Genomic DNA, 21593 nt, shown 5'->3' on the forward strand with positions numbered 1-21593 from the left:
ATCAACAAAAACTACCGAACTTGTGGTTTATTGTGCACTTTGTGTACTGTTTGGCCAGTTTCTGTTGTTGTTGTTGTTGTTGTTGTTGTGGTCTTCAGTCCTGAGACTGGTTTGATGCAGCTCTCCATGCTACTCTATCCTGTGCAAGCTTTTTCATCTCCCAGTACCTACTGCAACCTACATCCTTCTGAATCTGCTTAGTGTATTCATCTCTTGGTCTCCCTCTACGATTTTTACCCTCCACGCTGCCCTCCAACACTAAATTGGTGATCCCTTGATGCCTCAGAACATGTCCTACCAACCGATCCCTTCTTCTGGTCAAGTTGTGCCACAAACTTCTCTTCCCCCCAATCCTATTCAATACTTCCTCATTAGTTATGTGATCTACCCATCTAATCTTCAGTATTCTTCTGTAGCACCACATTTCGAAAGCTTCTATTCTCTTCTTGTCCAAACTATTTATTGTCCATGTTTCACTTCCAGACATGGCTACACTCCATACGAATACTTTCAGAAATGTCTTCCTGACACTTAAATCAATACTGGATGTTAACAAATTTCTCTTCTTCAGAAACGCTTTCCTTGCTATTGCCAGCCTACATTTTATATCCTCTCTACTTCGACCATCATCAGTTATTTTGCTCCCCAAATAGCAAAACTCCTTTACTACTTCAAGTGTCTCATTTCCTAATCTAATTCCCTCGGCATCACCTGACTTAATTCGACTACATTCCGTTATCCTTGTTTTGCTTTTGTTGATGTTCATCTTATATCCTCCTTTCAAGACACTGTCCATTCCATTCAACTGCTCTTCCAGGTACTTTGCTGTCTCTGACAGAATTACAATGTCATCGGCGAACCTCAAAGTTTTTATTTCTTCTCCATGAATTTTAATACCTACTCCTAATTTTTCTTTTGTTTCCTTTACTGCTTGCTCAATATACAGATTGAACAACATCAGGGAGAGGCTACAACCCTGCCTTACTCCCTTCCCAACCACTGCTTCCCTTTCATGTCCCTCGACTCTTACAACTGCCATCTGGTTTCTGTACAAATTGTAAATAGCCTTTCGCTCCCTGTATTTTACCCCTGCCACCTTTAGAATTTGAAAGAGAGTATTCCAGTCAACATTGTCAAAAGCTTTCTCTAAGTCTACAAATGCTAGAAACGTAGGTTTGCCTTTCCTTAAACTTTCTTCTAAGATAAGTCGTCAGGTCAGTATTGCCTCACGTGTTCCAGTGTTTCTACGGAATCCAAACTGATCTTCCCCGAGGTTGGCTTCTACTAGTTTTTCCATTCGTCTGTAAAGAATTCGTGTTAGTATTTTGCAGCTGTGACTTATTAAACTGATAGTTCGGTAATTTTCACATCTGTCAACACCTGCTTTCTTTGGGATTCTTCTTGAAATCTGAGGGTATTTTGCCTGTTTCATACATCTTGCTCACCAGATGGTAGAGTTTTGTCAGGACTGGCTCTCCCAAGACCGTCAGTAGTTCTAATGGAATGTTGTCTACTCCCAGGGCCTTGTTCGACTCGGGTCTTTCAGTGCTCTGTCAAACTCTTCACGCAGTATCACATCTCCCATTTCATCTTCATCTACATCCTCTTCCATTTCCATAATATTGTCCTCAAGTACATCGCTGTTGTATAGACCCTCTATATACTCCTTCCACCTTTCTGCTTTCCCTTCTTTGCTTAGAACTGGGTTTCCATTTGAGCTCTTGATATTCATACAAGTGGCTCTCTTTTCTCCAAAGGTCTCTCTTTAATTTTCCTGTAGGCAGTATCTATCTTACCCCTAGTGAGATAGGCCTCTACATCCTTACATTTGTCCTCTAGCCATCCCTGCTTAGCCATTTTGCACTTCCTGTCGATCTCATTTTTGAGACCTTTGTATTCCTTTTTGCCTGCTTCATTTACTGCATTTTTATATTTTCTCCTTTCATCAATTAAATTCAGTATTTCTTCTGTTACCCAAGGATTTCTACTAGCCCTCGTCTTTTTACCTACTTGATCCTCTGCTGCCTTCGCTACCTCATCCCTCAAAGCTACCCATTCTTCTTCTACTGTATTTCTTTCCCCCATTCCTGTCAATTGTTCCCTTATGCTCTCCCTGAAACTCTGTACAACCTCTGGTTCTTTCAGTTTATCCAGGTCCCATCTCCTTAAATTCCCACCTTTTTGCAGTTTCTTCTGTTTTAATCTACAGGTCATAACCAATAGATTGTGGTCAGAGTCCACATCTGCCCCTGGAAATGTCTTACAGTTTAAAACCTGGCTCCTAAATCTCTGTCTTACCATTATATAATCTATCTGATACCTTTTAGTATCTCCAGGGTTCTTCCATGTATACAACCTTCTTTCATGATTCTTAAACCAAGTGTTAGTTATGATTATGTTGTGCTCTGTGCAAAATTCTACCAGGCGGCTTCCTCTTTCATTTCTTAGCCCCAATCCATATTCACCTACTATGTTTCCTTCTCTCCCTTTTCCTACACTCGAATTCCTGTCACCCATGACTATTAAATTTTCGTCTCTCTTCACAGTCTGAATAATTTCTTTTATTTCATCATACATTTCATCAGTTTCTTCGTCATCTGCAGAGCTAGTTGGCATTTAAACTTGTACTACTGTAGTAGGTGTGGGCTTCGTATCTATCTTGGCCACATTATTATTTAGCGTATGGCTAATACAGACATATCATGAAATTACATATATATATGTACATATTGGCACACAAGAAACTTAAGTTTGTTTTTACAACTGAATATCCAGTCCTTCAATCCAGCGCACTGCATCTGGAGTTGCTAGCAGGAAGTCCTCTTTGGCGCCGTGATAGGCTCGAATCCTGCATTCACTGACGATGTGGTGAACAGTCTGGTATGGAGCCCCGCAGTCACAAGCTGGATCAGGCAGCTTGTTCCACTTACAGAGAGCATCCCTGCATCGCCCATGGCTGGTACGGATTCTGTTGAGAGTAGACCACGTCTTGCGTGGTAAGTCGAATCCACTTGGAAGTTTAGCACCTGAGAAGATGTTATGCAGGTGCACATCTGTCACTGCTTCCCACCGACCTTTCCATTCTTCAAGAGGTTTGAAATTCTTAGCCACCATGTCAGCAGCATCGCACAGAGTTGGATGACGTGATTTCAGTCTCTTGCGATTTAAAAGTGGCAGGTCGCTATGCACGGGTAGGTTAGAATTCCTGGAGATCTTGTGGAATTCTCTCATAAGGGCAGTACATCTGCGTAGATCAGGAGGCATTATACCAGTTAACAGTGGAAGCCAATAAACTGGAGTAGATCTGATTGTGCCAGATACTATGCGCATTGTCGTATTCAGCTGGGTATCAACAAGCCTTGTATGATGACTATTCATCCAAACAGGTGCACAATACTCAGCACTTGAGTATACCAAGCCCAGAGCTGAAGTTCGCAGGGTGGTTGCTGAAGATCCCCAGGTAGTTCCGCATAGCTTATGGAGGATGTTGTTTCGAGTCCTCAGCTTTTGAGCTAAGTTAAGAAGGTGTTGTTTGAAGCATAGTGTACGATCCAGGGTGACACCAAGATATTTTGGGTTCCAGTTGTGATGAAGAATTCTGCCTCTGAAACTTACCTCCAGTTTTACGTTCGCCAACTGGTTATTTAGATGGAAGCAACACACTTCTGTTTTACTCACACTGGGTTGGAGTCTCCAGATTTTGAAGTAATTGTCTAATGCAGACAGGTCATTGGCTAAAATCTCTTCTGTTGTCTTCATTTCCTGGTGTTTGACGGCTAGAGCCAGATCATCGGCATAGCAGTATTTTCTGGACGAAGTGTAAGGTAAATCAGATAGATATAGGTTGAACAGTAAGGGTGAGAGAACTGATCCTTGAGGCAATCCGTTGTTCAGCTTCCTCTCCTTACTTATGTTGCTTCCAGTGATTACCTGGAACTTCCGATCACTTAGCATGCTGTTAATCAGTCGAGCCATTGTTCTGCAGGGTATGATGCGGAGAAATTTGTAGATAAGGCCTTCCCTCCACACAGTGTCGAAGGCGGCAGTTAGATCAACAAATGCCACAGATGTTTTCTGCTTCATTTGGTATCCTGACTCTATGAAGGATGTGAGAGACAATACTTGGTCGCAGCAGCTACGCCCTGGTCTGAAGCCTGCCTGATCAACTGGAACGTTCTCTAAGATAGTGCTACTTATTCTGCTTTCAAAAAGCTTGTAGCAGCAGCTGAGTAGGGAAATGGGGCGATAGTTTTCTACCCTGTTGCTGGGTTTGCCAGGTTTCAGAACAGATATTATCTTCACCTTTTTAAACTCAGATGGAAGTTGACCAGTCAGCAGGATGTCAGTGAAGAATTCTGCCAGCCATTTCTTAGCTTTTCCTCCCATATGGATCAGGAATTCTGGGTGGATACCATCGAATCCAGGTGCCTTAAGAGGTTTGAGGTCCTTCAGTCCAGAGTCAATGTCTGAAACTGTGAAGGGATGGGTATACTCAGATGAGGGAGATGCCTTCTTTTTAAGGTCACGAAGCTGTCGTCTGGTATGTCTTGTATGTTTCTTGTCAGGAGGTACTCTTGAGGTGGTAATGATGTGGGAAGCAATTTGGTCTGGTGTTACTTCGGAATTTTTTCTGCATGCTGGTGCACTTCCTCCCAGTTTTCTCAGAAGACTCCATGCTTTCCTGCTCGAGTGGGTAAAGTCCATAGTTTTGACTGTTTCTGCCCATTTCTGCCTCCGAGACATGTCCAAGCTGGACAATAGTTCCGTAGCTATCTCTGGGTCACCACTTTGCTGAAAGTATTGGTACAGTGTTTCACTTTCCTCATTCCATCCTGGAACATATTCTTTTCGGTATCCTCTTGGCATACACTTTTTAGCTGTTGCTGTTACTGCACCAATGAAGCGTTGATAGTTATTATGTGATGGAGGTATCCATCAAATGGTCTTATCCAGTTCCGTTGAAAACTTCATCCAGTCGGCTTTCTGGAAATTCCATCGAGCATGCGGAGTTGATCGTATGACAGGAACAGTGCAGCCAATTTGTATTATTACAGGTCTGTGTTGGCTGTGAGGAAAGGCATCTATCACTTTCCTTGTGGTGTTGATGGGAAAGCCAGTTTCGTTGCAGCTAACAAAGCATAAGTCAGGATTTGAATCCTTGTCCCAAGCAGCTGACCTGAAAGTGCCTTGATCTTTGGCATCAAACACTAGATGAAGATTATTCTCTTCGATCCATTCTGCAAGCATGCTCCCATTTTCATCATTTTGAGAGTACTTCCAAAGTTCATGGTGACTATTGAAGTCTCCTATGTAAATTGCAGGATGTTCTGCTGTGTGTAGGACAAAATCGGGCCATGTTGTTTTGGGTGGTTTGTAAACATTTGTAATAGTAATGCCGTGCAATTGTATGACAACTGTATGTATATCTGCCTCCACACTTACAGAAATCAGCGAAGCTTCGTTTATGTTGTTACGGACATACGTAGCAATTCCATACACCTCGTGGTAAGTTACACCAAGTGCAGAATATCCAGGAATTCGACCTCGGCTTCGGAATATTTCTTCGCTGGAAACACGAGTTTCTTGAATGGCGACGACATCGATATTGTTGTCCAGCAAAAATTTTGACAGGTAGTCACACTTTGCCCTGCTAATGCTTTCGATATTCAGTTGAAGGAGTCTGATAGTTGGTCCAATGTTTCTTGTTAATGAGCTCTGAAAAGAACTGTTTCTGCTATTTAGTTGATATGTCATTGCCAGGAGATCCTATGGATAGTCTGGCTGCCTGTAATCACTGTTGCTCAATTAGCACCACCCAGGAGGCACGTGTAGGGTATTTTAAGGTTAAACCTACGGACGTGAGCAACGCTACGCTATCTTGGCCACAATAATGCGTTCACTATGCTGTTTGTAGTAGCTTACCCGCATTCCTATTTTCCTATTCATTATTAAACCTACTCCTGCATTACCCCTATTTGATTTTGTGTTTATAACCCTGTAGTCACCTGACCAGAAGTCTTGTTCCTCCTGCCACTGAACTTCACTAATTCCCACTATATCTAACTTTAACCTATCCATTTCCCTTTTTAAATTTTCTAACCTACCTGCCCGATTAAGGGATCTGACATTCCACGCTCCGATCCGTAGAACGCCAGTTTTCTTTCTCCTGATAACGACATCCTCTTGAGTAGTCCCCGCCCGGAGATGCGAATGGGGGACTATTTTACCTCCGGAATATTTTACCCAAGAGGACGCCATCATCATTTAATCATACAGTAAAGCTGCATGCCCTCGGGAAAAATTACGGCTGTAGTTTCCCCTTGCTTTCAGCCGTTCGCAGTACCAGCACAGCAAGGCCGTTTTGGTCATTGTTACAAGGCCAGATCAGTCAATCATCCAGACTGTTGCCCTTGCAACTACTGAAAAGGCTGCTGCCCCTCTTCAGGAACCACACGTTTGTCTGGCCTCTCAACAGATACCCCTCCGTTGTGGTTGCACCTACGGTACGGCTATGTGTATCGCTGAGGCACGCAAGCCTCCCCACCAACGGCAAGGTCCATGGTTCATGGGGGGGAGGGCAGTTTCTGTTATGATAAAGAATCTGCCAGATCTAATAAGTCCTTGATGCTAATCTGTGTAGGCATGTACTGCTTTAACAGCACAGAACACACTGGGCAGCCTCCTAGTAGCATCTAAGTACACCATTGTCAAGCCAAAATCATCTGGAGTACCTCATGAAGTAGATTATGGTTTGTTCCAGAAGATAGAGGGTACCAGATTTTTACATGGATTTTGTACCTGTATATAAGACACAGCACTGATTTTTGAGTTGAGAGAAAAGAGGGAACTCGGTGTACGAAAAGAAAGGTCACCTTACCTGTTTACAAAGACTTGTCATATGGTCCCTCTTATCACATTTTTTAAAGAACTTCACTATTTGTATGTATTTTTTTCATCGCTGTCAGTATTTGTGTCATTTTCCTTTCAAAATATGTTTTTCTCACTATCATATAGGGCATTGGGCATGCACCATTTCTTTATGCCTTTGATGGTAGAATATGGTGATATTGTGTACCATGAAGGGAGAATCTAATCACACTTAAGGGTAACTGATGCCATTTTTATTTTGCCAAATCGAATGAGTGCATGATTTCCATTGAAAGCCAATAAGATTAGTGTTTTTGGGGACTGTGTTTAAATTGCTTGTTTGTGACATGATCAAGCACCTACAGTTTTGAAGTCGTGCCTCCTGATAAAACTGTTATATCACAACTTGCAAATATCTGAGGTCAGTCTATTGCAGCTTGGAGGGCAGCGCGGTGTTCTCTGCCTCAGAAGATACTATTGGAAAATGTTCAGTAGTATCTGTACCACTCGCAAATGGCCCCACTTCTCAGAGCCTAAGATAAATAGGGTTACGCTGATAGAGGCGGGTAGTTCAAATTGCCGTTGGTTGTGAGTATGACAGCACATATAGGACAGATTATTGATGATGATTTTGCTTCTTTCTACAACTTAACAAAATGGGTACTCGAGATCAGTTGTGGACTCTGGCTGTGGACTCGACGTGAGTCACTGATATTGCAAGTCCAATCAGTATTAGTTAAGTACCGTAATTGTCATTGACAGAGTTGTGTGTGTGTGTGTGTGTGTGTGTGTGTGTGTGTGTGTGTGTGTGTGTGTGTGTGAATTTCTCCAGTGAAGTTGTAATTGTCAAAATACAAAAATAATAGTTAAGTCTGTGTGCATGCAGAAACTTTATTTATTACATCAGATGTGCAGTGACGTGTAAAGGTATTCAGCACTTTCCCTTAAGAAAAATTTTACACTTCAGAATAATGTGAGAGAGGGGGGTTAGCTTTCATACTGATACCGTGGTAATTTTGTGTTCTTCAATTCTAGTTGTCCCTGTTGAGATACTTTTTTATTCATTTATAGTCTACTGTTGTTGCTTCGTATATCCAAAGTCTCATTGTCATTGCTGATTCATGGAGAGGCCAAGAGTGCAGCCGCCGCCGCTGCTGCTGCTGCATTTGGATTATGTGCCTCTGGCAGCTGACAAATCCCTCAGTAAAATCTTCTGGTGTATGTATGTGTGAGGATTCTGTATCTTCCAACATTAGAATTGTTATATTTTGTGATATTTTTTGTAAGTTTATTGATTAGCGTTACCACAGAGTATGTAGTTCGTTACTGCAGCTACCATTGGTAACCATGTCCAGCATTTAAGAGAAATCTTTGCCCATTGTCAGTGCTTTCTGAAATTGTGACTGTTGCTTCTTGTGCAAGCTTGACACACAGCATTACCAAGTGGACAGTTGCAGTAGGAAGTCAGCATTGGTTTGCCACACACTCTAATGCATTCAGGCTCATTAACTGTTCTGCACTCGTATGGTCTACAGGTTTCAGTGTGAAATGATTGACATTGTAGTGTGTCATGCAGGAAATTGCTAAAACTGAGTGTATTGAACTGTTTTGAAACAAAGAACAACTTGGGTAATAAATTGTACAGTCAGTGGTCTATTAGTAACAGCTACCAATTGAACTTTTTGTTTTTATCTCCCTAAGAATACCAGTACAAGAAAGTGGACAGGGTGTAATAGAAAGGTATGACCGTACTCTCAGGCAACATTCCTCACATGTAGAGGAAGAAAATATGTTACATGTACATAAGTCCAGAAATGTTTTATTTCCATGCTAGAGCTCATTTTCTGCTTTTCATAATCACATTAATCAAGGGAAACATGAAAGAAAAGAACATATCGGCGCAGTGTGAAACACTTTGCTAACTCATATGGTCAAAATGCCCTCTGTTATAAGGGATACATGCATCAATCCAGTGTCACGTTGAATCCCTGATGCACTGGTGTATCCTGGAAGAGTTGCACATTGTTTCACAGCGCTTTACAATACAGGCATGAAGGCTCTGTAAATTTTATAATGAGATTCTGTACACAAAGAGCTTTCAAAAGCCCCCCCAAGAAATAAAGGTTTTGTCGGTTTAGTGCTGGAGAACATGGAGGTCAAGCAGTTGATCCTCCTCTTACTCAAAAGATGACAATTAATTGCTTCAAACATCCTCCTGCAGGGGCACTGTCGTCTTTCTGGAAGTCTCTCCCGATTACAAACATTGAACATCATAGCCATTACCATCTGCTAATCTATACAGCCATTAGGCATTCGCCAACTCCGCATTTGAATACACTTCCATTGCCCTGTTATGTAAACCAAGCCCATGGTGAACACTGAACAGTTGATGCTACATGCTTGATGCTAGAACAGCAATGGAGATAGTCACATGCCAACGTTACCTTCATTAAATTGGAACAACAAACACTGTTACAACTGACCATATAATCTAACAAATCATAACCAAGAAGATATTTTGAATGTTTCATGTAAGGAAACACTTCTTGTAATCCTGGTGTACTCCGTTGCTGTGTATTTCCCTCAATTAGTGTGATTATGAAACAAAGTAGAAAATGAGCACTAACATGGAAAAAGCATTCCTGGACCTACATATAACAGTTTCTATTCCTCAATGTGTGATTAATATTTCCTGAAAGTTTGGCCATATCTTTTTGTTACACCCTGCATAATTAGGTCATTGAGGAGTAGAGGGGGTACGCAGCATCTTTCAATATTGCACACCAGCAAGTCATGGTATATGTGCTAGGGAAATATTTAATGAGATAGAGGGCCACTTGTATGTATAAACATGTGACACCAACTGATACTTCCATGGAATTCTGCCTGTGTTAGATATCCCATGTTTCCTTTTACCTTGTACAAAGAAATGAATATTTTCAAGCTCAGGCTTTTCCCAGCCTTTGGTCATCTGTAGAACTTTTTTGCTGAAACAGTAGTTTACCATTCATTCTCCATTGTGATCTAACAAAGCACATTAGATTCATCCAAACAATACTTTGTGCTGACTCTTATTGGATATACCCTTCACATAACAAACAACATAGTGTTTGAGATTTGCATCATAATTGCACTGAATTCTGAAGGTTAGTGATAATTTTCTTTGGATGGCAGTGATGCTGCTTTATTCTTTATTTGCAACTAAGGAGCAAGCACTGGAGTTGAAATTTGTACTGTGCGAAAACCCCAATTTTTTTATGGCTGAGTTTTGGGGGAAAGGTACAGGTCATATTCAGCTCAGTTTGGTATTTAGATGATGAATAGGTTGTTTCTGGAGCTGGTGCTTGACAAACACATTAGATTTGTGTAAAAAGGTTGATATGCACAACTTTTTTGAGGCCAGATTTTCCCATTATTTTCCTCATATACTTACATAATGATTTTTCAGCTACTGCTATGGGACATACTCATGATGACAGTGCCATGCATTGTGGGTAAAACATGAACTATGAAGGCATGAAATCCACTCACAATAAAACTTCTATAGCTACAGATTGCAATTTCCATTTTGAAAAAGGAAAAAAAAAAAAAAAATCTCAATTCCAAGGAGTTCAGAGTTATTTTACTTACTTTGGGACAGCTGCTACTTGATAGTGAATATCCTGCTGCACATGTGTTTAACAGATATTTAGATGGAAGACACTATTCTGACAACCATCCACATTATTTAACAGGAAGCTTGATTCATTTCATCTGGTAGTTAATTTTCATGATCCAAACAGGATGTTCATATGTCCACTATAGTTGAAATTACAGATGTTATTGGGCAAAAAAGTTGAAATACACAAGCTACCTGTTGTGCAGTTTTATCTGGAACAGTGTATGATGAATTACATACTCAGAAACTTTTACAGCTCCCTGCTGATATCAGTTGACCTGTCATGCTTCATTTCCTGTGTTCACATTCTTGGTGAGATATGCTTTGTTATTTCTAGTTGTCAACATTATTTATTTTTATTAAATGGTGAAAGGTGAATGATAGTGAGTGTGTGTGTGTGTGTGTGTGTGTGTGTGTGTGAGAGAGAGAGAGAGAGAGAGAGAGAGAGAGAGAGAGAGAGAATTAGAATGAATAATGAAGGAATTTGTGGTGCATCACAAGTGCTCCCACAACTCCTTCTCAGAAAATAAAGCTAACTATCAACAGTGAGTGTATACCCTTGTTACAAAACTTGCATTACTCTTCTCCATTGTGGCAGTTACTTGACCTGCATGCCATGGCCCCATTTAAAATCAAGCAAGTTCAGATGTATGCACTATATTCACTGTTCGTAAATCACTTCATTTGTGTACTCCTTACTTCTGAACTGGCAGAAATTGAACGACTTCAGGCTGTTAATGCTTTGCGTCTAACCACTCTAATAATAATATATATGACGGTAGTATCTGTTCCCGAAAGAACAGTTACCATGGATGACCATGCAGCATGCCCGCGGTGGCTCAGATGGATAGAGCGTCTGCCATGTAAGCAGGAGATCCCGGGTTCGAGTCCCGGTCGGGGCACACATTTTCAACATGTCCCCAATGAAGTACATCAACGCCTGTTTGCAGCTAGGGTGTCCATTTAATTATCATTTCATTTCTAGCAAAGCTGCATGGTCATTCACGGTAACTGTTCTTTTGGGAACAGATACTACTGTCATATATAGTTAAAATATGGCTTCCCGGCCATTGACCTTCTTGTGCGAACGCACACGCTATGCCCGAACTCGTACGGGACTTGGTGGATTAATCTGCCACGAGTAATGAGTATGATGGGCAAACATCTATTAGGTGCACTACGAATGTAGTGGTGTGGACATGTTGGGAATGTGGATCTGACGGGGAGCGTGCAAGGGATAAGTCCCTGCAGACGCACTATCCTCTGTGCCTGCGGTGGCTCAGATGGATAGAGCGTTTGCCATGTAAGCAGGAGATCCCAGGTTCGAGTCCCGGTCGGGGCACACATTTTCAACATGTCCCCAATGATGTACATCAACGCCTGTTTGCAGCTAGGGTGTCCATTTAATTATCATTTCACTCTAATAATAATAATAATAATAATAATAATAATAATAATAACTCTGTGTACAGCACTATAGCAGCCCTCCTGTGATTACTGCTGTTTCGTTCTAGCAATGAACTCATTTGTGTGTTTCAAAGTGAATAATGAAGCTATTTCTGAACTACTCCAGGTACTATCTACAACTTGGAGAAGACATTTTCTTGAAATATTTAGCATTTGTTAGTATATGTCTCACTTTTATCATAAGCATTGTGCGGGACAAAGCACAACATGTGTGTTTAGTGGTTGGACTAAATGGGTAACCTGAAACGTCCTCTGCATTAATGCTACTAATTGAGCAAAAGTAATTATTGATAACTCACATAAACAGTATTGGAGTCTTACAAAATCCTGATACTCTTCTGAAAATAATTTTGTTTTGTGACTGAAATAGAATCGAATCATTAGGTTTTCACACCTCAGAAAATTTTATTTTACCCCTCAGGGGGTAAGTACTGCAGGTTGGGAACCACTGTTGTAGCCCTTAGGAATTTTGTATCACTTTAATTCGTGAGTCAGGCCTTAATCAATTAATCAAGAAATAAATTAATATCTATCGGTAAGAGTAGTGGAATTTATCCACATCAAGTGAGATCAAATTGTGTGCTTTGTCAAAAACTATTCCACCTAAACCATGATTCTGTGACTAAAAGTTCTCAAGGAAATTAATAACAAGAGTGACGTGGATGTGTATCAATCATGGGTACCATCTCATCTTAATAAAATGCAAATCTTGAATTCTCCTTGTTGTGGTTGTGACAGTGTCTTGTATGCTGATCTGAATCATATTTTCTTCTGTTGTTTTAAACACAGTAACCATAGACTTTTTTTATGGAAGATTTGAGAAAAGTTGCCATCCATCTATCTTCTTGTTATCTCGGTCTCCTCTATGCCAACTCCATATGTGTATACAGCACCTGCCGAAAGAGTGGAACGCGCAGAAGGGATGGAGGAAATGAAGTGAAACTTCATGGGGTTGAGGGGGTATGTCAAATTTACAAAGGATGTGGCAGCCCACTTATGATGTTGCACCCCCTTAGGTCTGGGAGCATACACTGATTTGTTTGGGAAGGTTGTCATAAAGTTGTTGTATCTCCTCATGAGGCGAGCTGACCCACAACTCTAGCAATTGTTCCTTGATATTCCAAGGTACTGGGCACTGGGACATGTTGACGTACTAGCTGGTCCCCACAAGTTATATCAGAGACAGGTCTGGAGATCTTGCTGGCCATGGGAGTACCTCATCATCATGCAGAAGGTTCACAGAGACACAAGTGCCATTGTAGAAGAGCATTGTCCTGTTGAAAAATGGCACCACAATACTGTTGTCTGAGAGTTAATGTGAAGATGATGGATGTCCATGAAGTACCCTTGTGCTGTCAGAGTTCTGTCAATTACAATCAGCCGTGACCTGAAGTCATACTCAGTAGCTCACCACACCATGATGCTAGGAGTAACACTGCTGTGCCTCTCCTAAACATTGGAATAATCGCACTTCTCTCTAGTTGCTGCCACACTCGACAATGATGATCATGTGGATTAATACGGAATCACTATTCAGCACTGAACACAATGCAGTGCCATGTAGCACCAGTTTGCAATTCAGGTATGGCAACACTGCAGACACATCTGTTTATGTTGTTGTGTTAATAATGGCCTATGCATAGGACGGCAGTTCCCTAGGACGGCAGTTCCCTAGGACGGCTGGACTGCTGCTAGTATTTGCCAGTGGTTCGGGATGACACAGAATATTGCTGGGAGTTCATTACTTGTTCTTGGATTGTAGGTGCAGCTGTGAAGGGGTTAGTGTTTCTAGTGCACACTATAGGGATCCTAACTTGTGGTGGTCAGACAGTGTGATTTAGCAGAACTTTAGCAATGTATATGCCTGCCCTCACGTTCCCATGCAGTTCAACCGGACCACTGTCACACCCGAATGTCCCACAAATCTAGATGCTGCACAGTTCGAGCAGCTGGCTCAGTGCTGACCCACAGTGGGGCCCTTTTCAAACTCTTAGTCTGTTGTTGATATGCTGTATCACAAGAGTAAGCAGCATCTGCTTTCTTTACTGCAATTGCCATCTGATGCTGATCACACCGACTCTAAAACATTTACATACCTGCAAATGGTGTGTAAGTGTACAAAGTACCTCCGATCATTTCTTCATTTTGTCAGTCAGTGTATCTGATGATACTTAAATTCTTGACATCTTCACAAATTATGGTGTAGCTCTTATTCCTAATACCTAGATATTCTCTGCTTGGGAAATAAATAGTTAAGATAATATTTGTAACAGCTATTTGAAACATATTTGCAGTATTCATGGCTATGTGGTATTTCTCCTGCCAAGTGCCAAATAAATACAGTAAATGAATAAATAGAAAACGGATCCCATCCGTATTATAATACTTGATGTCTAGCCAGTTTCTGCAACAGAATGATTCAGTATTATTTTAACTCTGTGTTGTTGGTATCACATTATGTGCTTTATGTGCTGCCACAGACTTATGTGCTTGTTAATCAGATCTAATAATGTTTGACAAATGTAATATTAGTGACATTTTCTTAGTGACAGTTGCTGTTATATAAGGGGCGTTCAAAAAGAAATTAGCTGGAGGCATAATTACAGAAACCACTAACTGTGTGTTATAAGTATTGACCCTGGCTGTTGAGACACTTCTCCCACTGTGACACAAGGTGGTGAATGGCTGCCTCATATAATTCCCGGGGCTGCGATGTTAACCAGTTCCCACACGTACAGCTGGACGTTTTCCTCCGAGGTGAATTGTTTGCCCCTCAGAGCCTTTGTAAGGGGACCAAAAATAGCATAATCACAGGGAGAGAGGTTTGGACTGTATGGAGGGTGGCCGAGAAACTCCCATTTGAATTTCTGCGGGAGTGCCGTGACTGTTTTGGCCGTGTGATGCTTTGCACTGTTGTGGAGCAGAATGACCCCACACGTGAGATTGCCTGGTCGTTTTCATTTGATCGCTTGGCGAAGGGTGGTCAAGGTTTGTGAGTAATGCTGGGCATTCACTGTTGTCCCGTGCTACAGCAAGTGAATCAGAAGGGGGTCATCTTGGTCAAAGAAGAATGTCAGCATAACCTTTCCTGCACTTGTGTGGATGGCCTTGGCTTTTTTGGTGGTGGTGACCCTGGATACTTCCACTGGAGACTTTGTCATTTTCATTCTGGTTCGAAATGATGACACCATGACTCATCTCCAGCCGCCACTTGTGCCAGGAACGCGTTCCCTTCCCAAGCATAGTGCTGCAGATGAGCAAGACAATGGGCCATTCGACATGCTTGCTGGTGTGGTTGAAGACTGTGGGGCACCCATTGGGCTTGCACTTTGCACATGTGCAGTCGTTCCTTCATGATGGTGTGAACACTTCCAATGCTCAGTCCGACCATGGCAGCTATGGCTTTCACTGTCACTCGGTCCTGGGTAATGAGTGCGTCCGCCAGCTGGACAATGTCATCGGTAATGCAGTGTGGTGCTGCAGACTGTGGGTCATTGGCGAACGACACCCGTCCTTCGCTGAAGCGCGTGTACCACGCCATGACTCTTGCAAGGGACATGCAGTGTTCGCCGTACACTTGCGACATTCGTCGATGAATGTCTGTTCCACCTACTGCTGTCCACCTATTGCTGTCAAAAATAAACACCACCTCTTTGCTCTTCATTTGATGCCTCCATGTCACTGTTCACAATGTGACTGGCAACATTGGACGATTGATGCATGCTGCTGCTAGCTCTGTATAGTCACGTGACATGCATGCGTGCCCTCTAATGACGGGCTGTGAACTTCCACGTTCTGGTCGGAACCACACCTTGTTACACTCGCCACGATATTACTGTCCTGTCACCAGTTTGCGCATTCCAGACTCCAGCTCATTTCTTTTTGAACGCCCCTTATAGTAAACTCTTCTACTATACTTCTTTGGAAAGATTTCCCTGAATCAGTAGGAGAATGATATTGTATTAAGGACAGAGGAGAATTTACATTACTTTAGTTATATTTCATTTATCCATGGAGAGGGGTCTCTGGGATGGGGAAGAAGTAGGGATATATATTTTATCTAAATACAGTTTGATTAACATTGTGATAGGTCATTGTGTTACAGTGCTAATGTCAATTGTAAAATAACACAAGACATTAATTTTAAATGTTTCTGTTGATATACCCTTCAATGGAGTGTGGAGAATGGTACAGTAGAAAGTTCTTTAATTCAGTCTTAAACTCCACCACATTATTGTTGGCAGTGCAGAAGAATGCCTATGAGGTTGAGAGCAGAGGAACCAATCTTTCCTTTTTTCCCTATGCCCCATAGCTGTTAGTAGTGTGCGTTATTGGCAATCTGAACATTATTGTCTTGCTAGTAAGATTTAATTTTCTGTTTTGTTGTGACCTAATTATGCTCTCCAGTATTATTTTATTTGAATATTTCAGTGGTTGCTTGCACATTACTAGTGCTGTAAACCATTTTCACAGCAGCTATAGATACTATTGCAAGACAGATTAAGAATTTGACTGATTTTATTCCTGATGCATCACTACATTGAAAAGGTGTGATGATTTGTTGCTCAGGCCTTTGTATGGGAAGTTTTTGCTTTGTTTTGGTGCAACCATTCGTTTCTTTTCCTTGTGTTAGCACAAAACCACCATTTCTTGTCACCAGTAACGATACTGATGTTGTTGACAAGTCAGTTGATGAAAAGCAAGCAGAGATGTACATATGAACACATGCTGATTTTTGTGATTTTGGCTTAGAGCATGCAGTACCTTTCCCATTTCATGCAAATGTCACACAATGGTGCATCACAGTTTACTCCATTTGCCAGTTTTCAAGCACACTGATGTGCATCATTGTGGATTAATGTGTTTAAACAACCTTCATCAAACCTGAAATATCTTCCTGAACGTCGAAAGTCACTAATGTAAAAATGATCCTTCATGAATTGACAGAACCGTATTCTTGCCATGCTCTGTCCACTGGTATTATCCCCATACAAGTTACAAATGTTTCTAGCTGCCTCTGCTGTTGTCACCCCTCCATTGAACTCAAGCAGAAGAATATGTGGGAAATGTTCACATTTCTCCACTTGGCACTCCATTTTCTAGTGTCCACAGCTCCAGTCAAGATCTCCAAATGATAATATGACAATATGTAAGCTCAAATGGCAGCAGTGAACTATAGGAATTGCTAAATAAACCCATAGCAATCTGAAAAAAAAGAAACTGTGAGCTTATGTGCCAACCTAATATGATTTATTATTCCCATTATGTTCCATCAAGACATTTACAATGTGATTTGAAGTTGGGAACTGATATTCTGTTGTACCACTATTCATGTGCTAACTTACTTAACACTGCCTTTGATTTTATCCAGCTCCCATGTATACCTCTTCCTCCTCAGTTCTCCTCTTAATTTATTTGTTTCATAGCAGTATTTCTTTTCACTGTGATACCATTTTCTAAATTAACTTGAAGAGTGTGGTCATTGTAATTACAAGAGATAATCAAGAAGTTTCTGTTCAAAGGCCGTACTGTCCAGAATTGGTATGCCAGTCGGGTAAAATCACTGAGCATTGAGGCAATCATCCCAACAACACACTGGTTGAAAATACCTGTATTGTAAAACACCACGTCCTGCTGCACGAAGCAGACCATAACTGCATGCTGCAAATCCTCATCTGACAGGAATCGTAAACCCTTCAAGGCTGTTTTTTAAGTCATTGAAGCATGATTATCGCACGGGGAGAGATTGGGACTGTGGGGAGAGTGCGCAAGTATCTCCCATCTGATTTGGTGTAACGTCTGTGCTATGACATTTACAGTGTATGGAAGTGTGTCATCATGAAGCAGCAGCACCCCTTGGTACACCATTCCACAACAGTGGTTTTCGACAGGCATGCTGCCCCAAACACATTCTTTGTTCTCCTATGGATGGTTACCAGTATTTGGTCTTTGACAACCAAGAAAAGAATATAGCATGCAGTCCTGTTTAAACACTTTCGGTAATAACATTGCCTAGTTCACATTTACTGCATGCACTCCAGAAACACAAGAATTCCACACTAACTCCTTGCCTACATGTTGCTGCTTATATAGCAGCAACATGTAGGCAAGGAGTTAGTGTGGAATTCTTGTGTTTCTGGAGTGCATGCAGTAAATGTGAACTAGGCAATGTTATTACCGAAAGTGTTTAAACAGGACTGCATGCTATATTTAGAGAGACAAAGTGCCCAAGATGCAGTGGACCGCACGATCTCTCACGCTGTAACATAAAAGAGAAAGAGATGTGCGCAAACTGCAAGGGTGACCACTCCGCGCTCTCGTACAGGTGTCCCATGCGTCCCAAGGAGGCAACAAGTGAGGAAACGCGCGCGCCAATAAAAATCATCGACGAACCAGCGCCACTTCCAAACAACAACGACGACCTCAAGCAAGAGCTCGTGCTGAAGGAAGACCTGCTGCGAGTCCTTGCTGCAACTCTGCTGGACTTGTTCCAGGATCGCAGGGAAGCCATCAAAAAATCACTGAAACAAGCTACTAAACAGATTCTAGAAAAAGACTTTGAGGTTACACAAACAGGAAGTAAAATACATATCACAATAAGCGACCACTGGCACCCAGAAACACGCTTCAGACACACACCACAACACACACCCCAGCACACACCGCAACACACACAACAGGACACGAATTAAACAGACACCCACACCCTAACTCCAACCCCCTCCCTCCCAGGCACCTCCGCGATGGACAACACTCTACGTCTCCTATCGGTAAATGCCCAAGGCGTCAAACCGAAACGCCCAATACTAACGCACACCATACAACAGGAAGGTATCCATGTTGCAGGCATCACCGAAACATGGCTAAGAAACACACACGCCTTTAACATCCCCAGGTTCAATACATTCAGAAAAGACAGGCAGGACGGAAGAGGAGGAGTAGCTATACTCGTGCAGAACACTATTGCAGCAAAGGAGATCCCTCTTCCGGCACCACTCAATAACCTAGAAGCAGTGATAGTACAGATAAGAGACAAAAACAGACGCACTCTTACGATAGCATGCCTGTACAACCCATCTGGAACGCCCCTGCCACTGCACTTCCTACGACATATGATGACTTACAATAGATACATAATACTAGGAGACTTTAATGCACGACACCGTATGCTAGGGGACACAGCCGACAATAGAAACGGACGTAGTCTATTCGACTTCCTGACAACAGAACCAATGGAACGGTTACCAGTTAACCAACCGACTTTCATAGGACACCGAGGCCACTCGACACCAGATCACGTACTATATGGACACAACATTAGCGACACAATGTCAGATGCTGTCGTGGGCACCTCGATAACTAGCGACCACCTGCCTATCCTTTTTTCGACCAGCGCCACCCTGCCCCCAGACCATATACCCACAAGACGAACAATCCGCAAATACGCAAATGCGAATTGGGACAAATATAAAGAAGTACTCACGGAACAACTAGCAATACCACTGACAATAACAGACGACGACGACCTCCAACACGCCACAAATAGAATAGAGACTGCCATACATCAAGCAATACATGAAGCCATACCCACTATAGTAGTCGAAAATTGGAAACAAGCCATACCCCAGGAAGCCCTCAACCTAATACGACACAAAAAACAACTTTATAGACAAATCAGACGCGACAACAACCCAGACCTAAAAAGACAATGGAATAGATTGAATGCCAGAGTTAAAAGAATCATATGCGAACACCGACAAAGACAATGGGACGACACATGCAGAAGACTTAACTACAGGGAAGGGGGGAAATTCTGGCAACGCTTTAAAACGCTCACGGGACAACGACGGACAACAAACACTACATTACTAGTGGATAATGAACCGACAACAGACAAAGCAGAACAAGCAGACGCATTTCGACAAGTACTGCAGCAAGTTTACTCCTTCCCACAAGACGCAAAATTTGACGACAACTTCAGACAACACGCCGAGCAACAGCTGACTATAATCCTAAACACCCCAACGACAGCAACAGAAGACGAAAACACGCTGACAACAGAAATCACTAACGCAGAAATAATCAATGCCATAAACTCAGGACGTAACACAGCTCCAGGACAAAATGACATAAGACGTATACACCTTCAAAAAGCCCCAGCCCACCTCCTGACACCCATCCTCTACCTCATCTACAACTATTGTCTCACAAATGAAACGCTACCCGCCACTTGGAAGACTAGCAAAACAATAATGATACCAAAACCTGACAAACCAAGGACTGACCCAAGATCTTACAGACCGATATCTCTACTCGACGTCATAGGGAAAACTTACGAAAGGATACTAACTGACCGCATAAAAACGTATGTAGAACGCAACGACATCCTCCCTCTGACACAATCAGGCTTCCGACAAAATCACTCCACTAACGACCCGTTAATCAGACTGACCAACGGAATAACACAAGGCTTCAACATAGGACACTGCACGCTTGCAGTCTTCTTAGACATAGAGCGTGCCTTCGACAAGCTCTGGCATACAGGACTGCTATACAAACTGAGCAAATTGGGCCTCCCGACCAAAGTTATACGACTAATACGGACGTACATCACAAACAGGAAGTGCAAGGTACATGTCGGCGGAGCCTACTCCCAAGAATTCACACCCCAAGCAGGAGTGCCACAAGGAGGTATCCTATCCCCGCTGCTGTACGCGCTTTACACGGCTGACATACCAACGACAACAACCCCCAAAGAAACGGTAGGACTGTATGCTGACGACACCGCCTACTGGTGCACAGACTTGAGGACGACAACCATACAACAAAAAACACAGACCTACCTACAAAGATTAGAAAACTGGATGACGACATGGAGAATCCGACCAAACCCAACCAAAACCCAAATGGTTTTATTTAGACACAGACACCTGACGAAAAAACGACAACAAAACACAAATGACATACAACTGACGCTGTGGGACACACCATTAAGACTTAATGACACTGCCAGGTACCTAGGAGTGTACCTAGACAAGTACTTAAACTGGAAGACACATCTCACTTATCTGCTAAACAAGACGAGGAAAAGACAATGCCTAATCAGACAAGTACAAGGACGTTTCCATGGATGTGACGACCACACGGCGATACACACCTACAAGACGTACATCAGACCAGTGGTAGAATATGCAGCAGCCCCCCTAGGAGGCTTGCACAAACCGGTAGCCGAACAACTCTACTCGACCGAAAGACGACTTTTACGCAGCATCTGTAGACTGCCAAGGCTCACGCCTAGAGACGACGTATATGACATCACAGGCGTGGAGCCGCTACAAAACAGACTGACCAAACTCAGAGCGAACTACGGTAGACACATATTAACGAAACGCCCAGACATGGAAGACATTTTGACAACAAGACCGCGAATGAACAGACGACCAAAATTTAAGTATACCCAACCAGCGTGTACAGTAGCACAAAACACCAGCCAAGAATACCCAGACCTCGCCCCCACCATGGAACCACTAACACAAGGCATCCAACTTCCCCCACACCTCACCCAAAGACACAGAAACTGACCCCAGAATATACACACAAA

The 21593-nt window shown here is 42.3% G+C and overlaps 1 protein-coding gene and 1 non-coding gene across 6 annotated transcripts in view; both read left to right on the forward strand.

Moving 5' to 3' along the window:
• LOC126485133 (poly(A) polymerase type 3-like) overlaps positions 1-21593 on the forward strand; it is a 186432-nt gene that overhangs the window by 13534 nt on the left and 151305 nt on the right. The window lies entirely within an intron of this gene.
• Positions 11353-11427, forward strand: Trnat-ugu (transfer RNA threonine (anticodon UGU)). The gene has a single exon. It is a non-coding gene; the product is annotated as a tRNA-Thr (tRNA).

This window comes from Schistocerca serialis, chromosome 6 (assembly GCF_023864345.2).
Source record: "Schistocerca serialis cubense isolate TAMUIC-IGC-003099 chromosome 6, iqSchSeri2.2, whole genome shotgun sequence".
Taxonomy (NCBI): Eukaryota; Metazoa; Arthropoda; class Insecta; order Orthoptera; family Acrididae; genus Schistocerca; species Schistocerca serialis.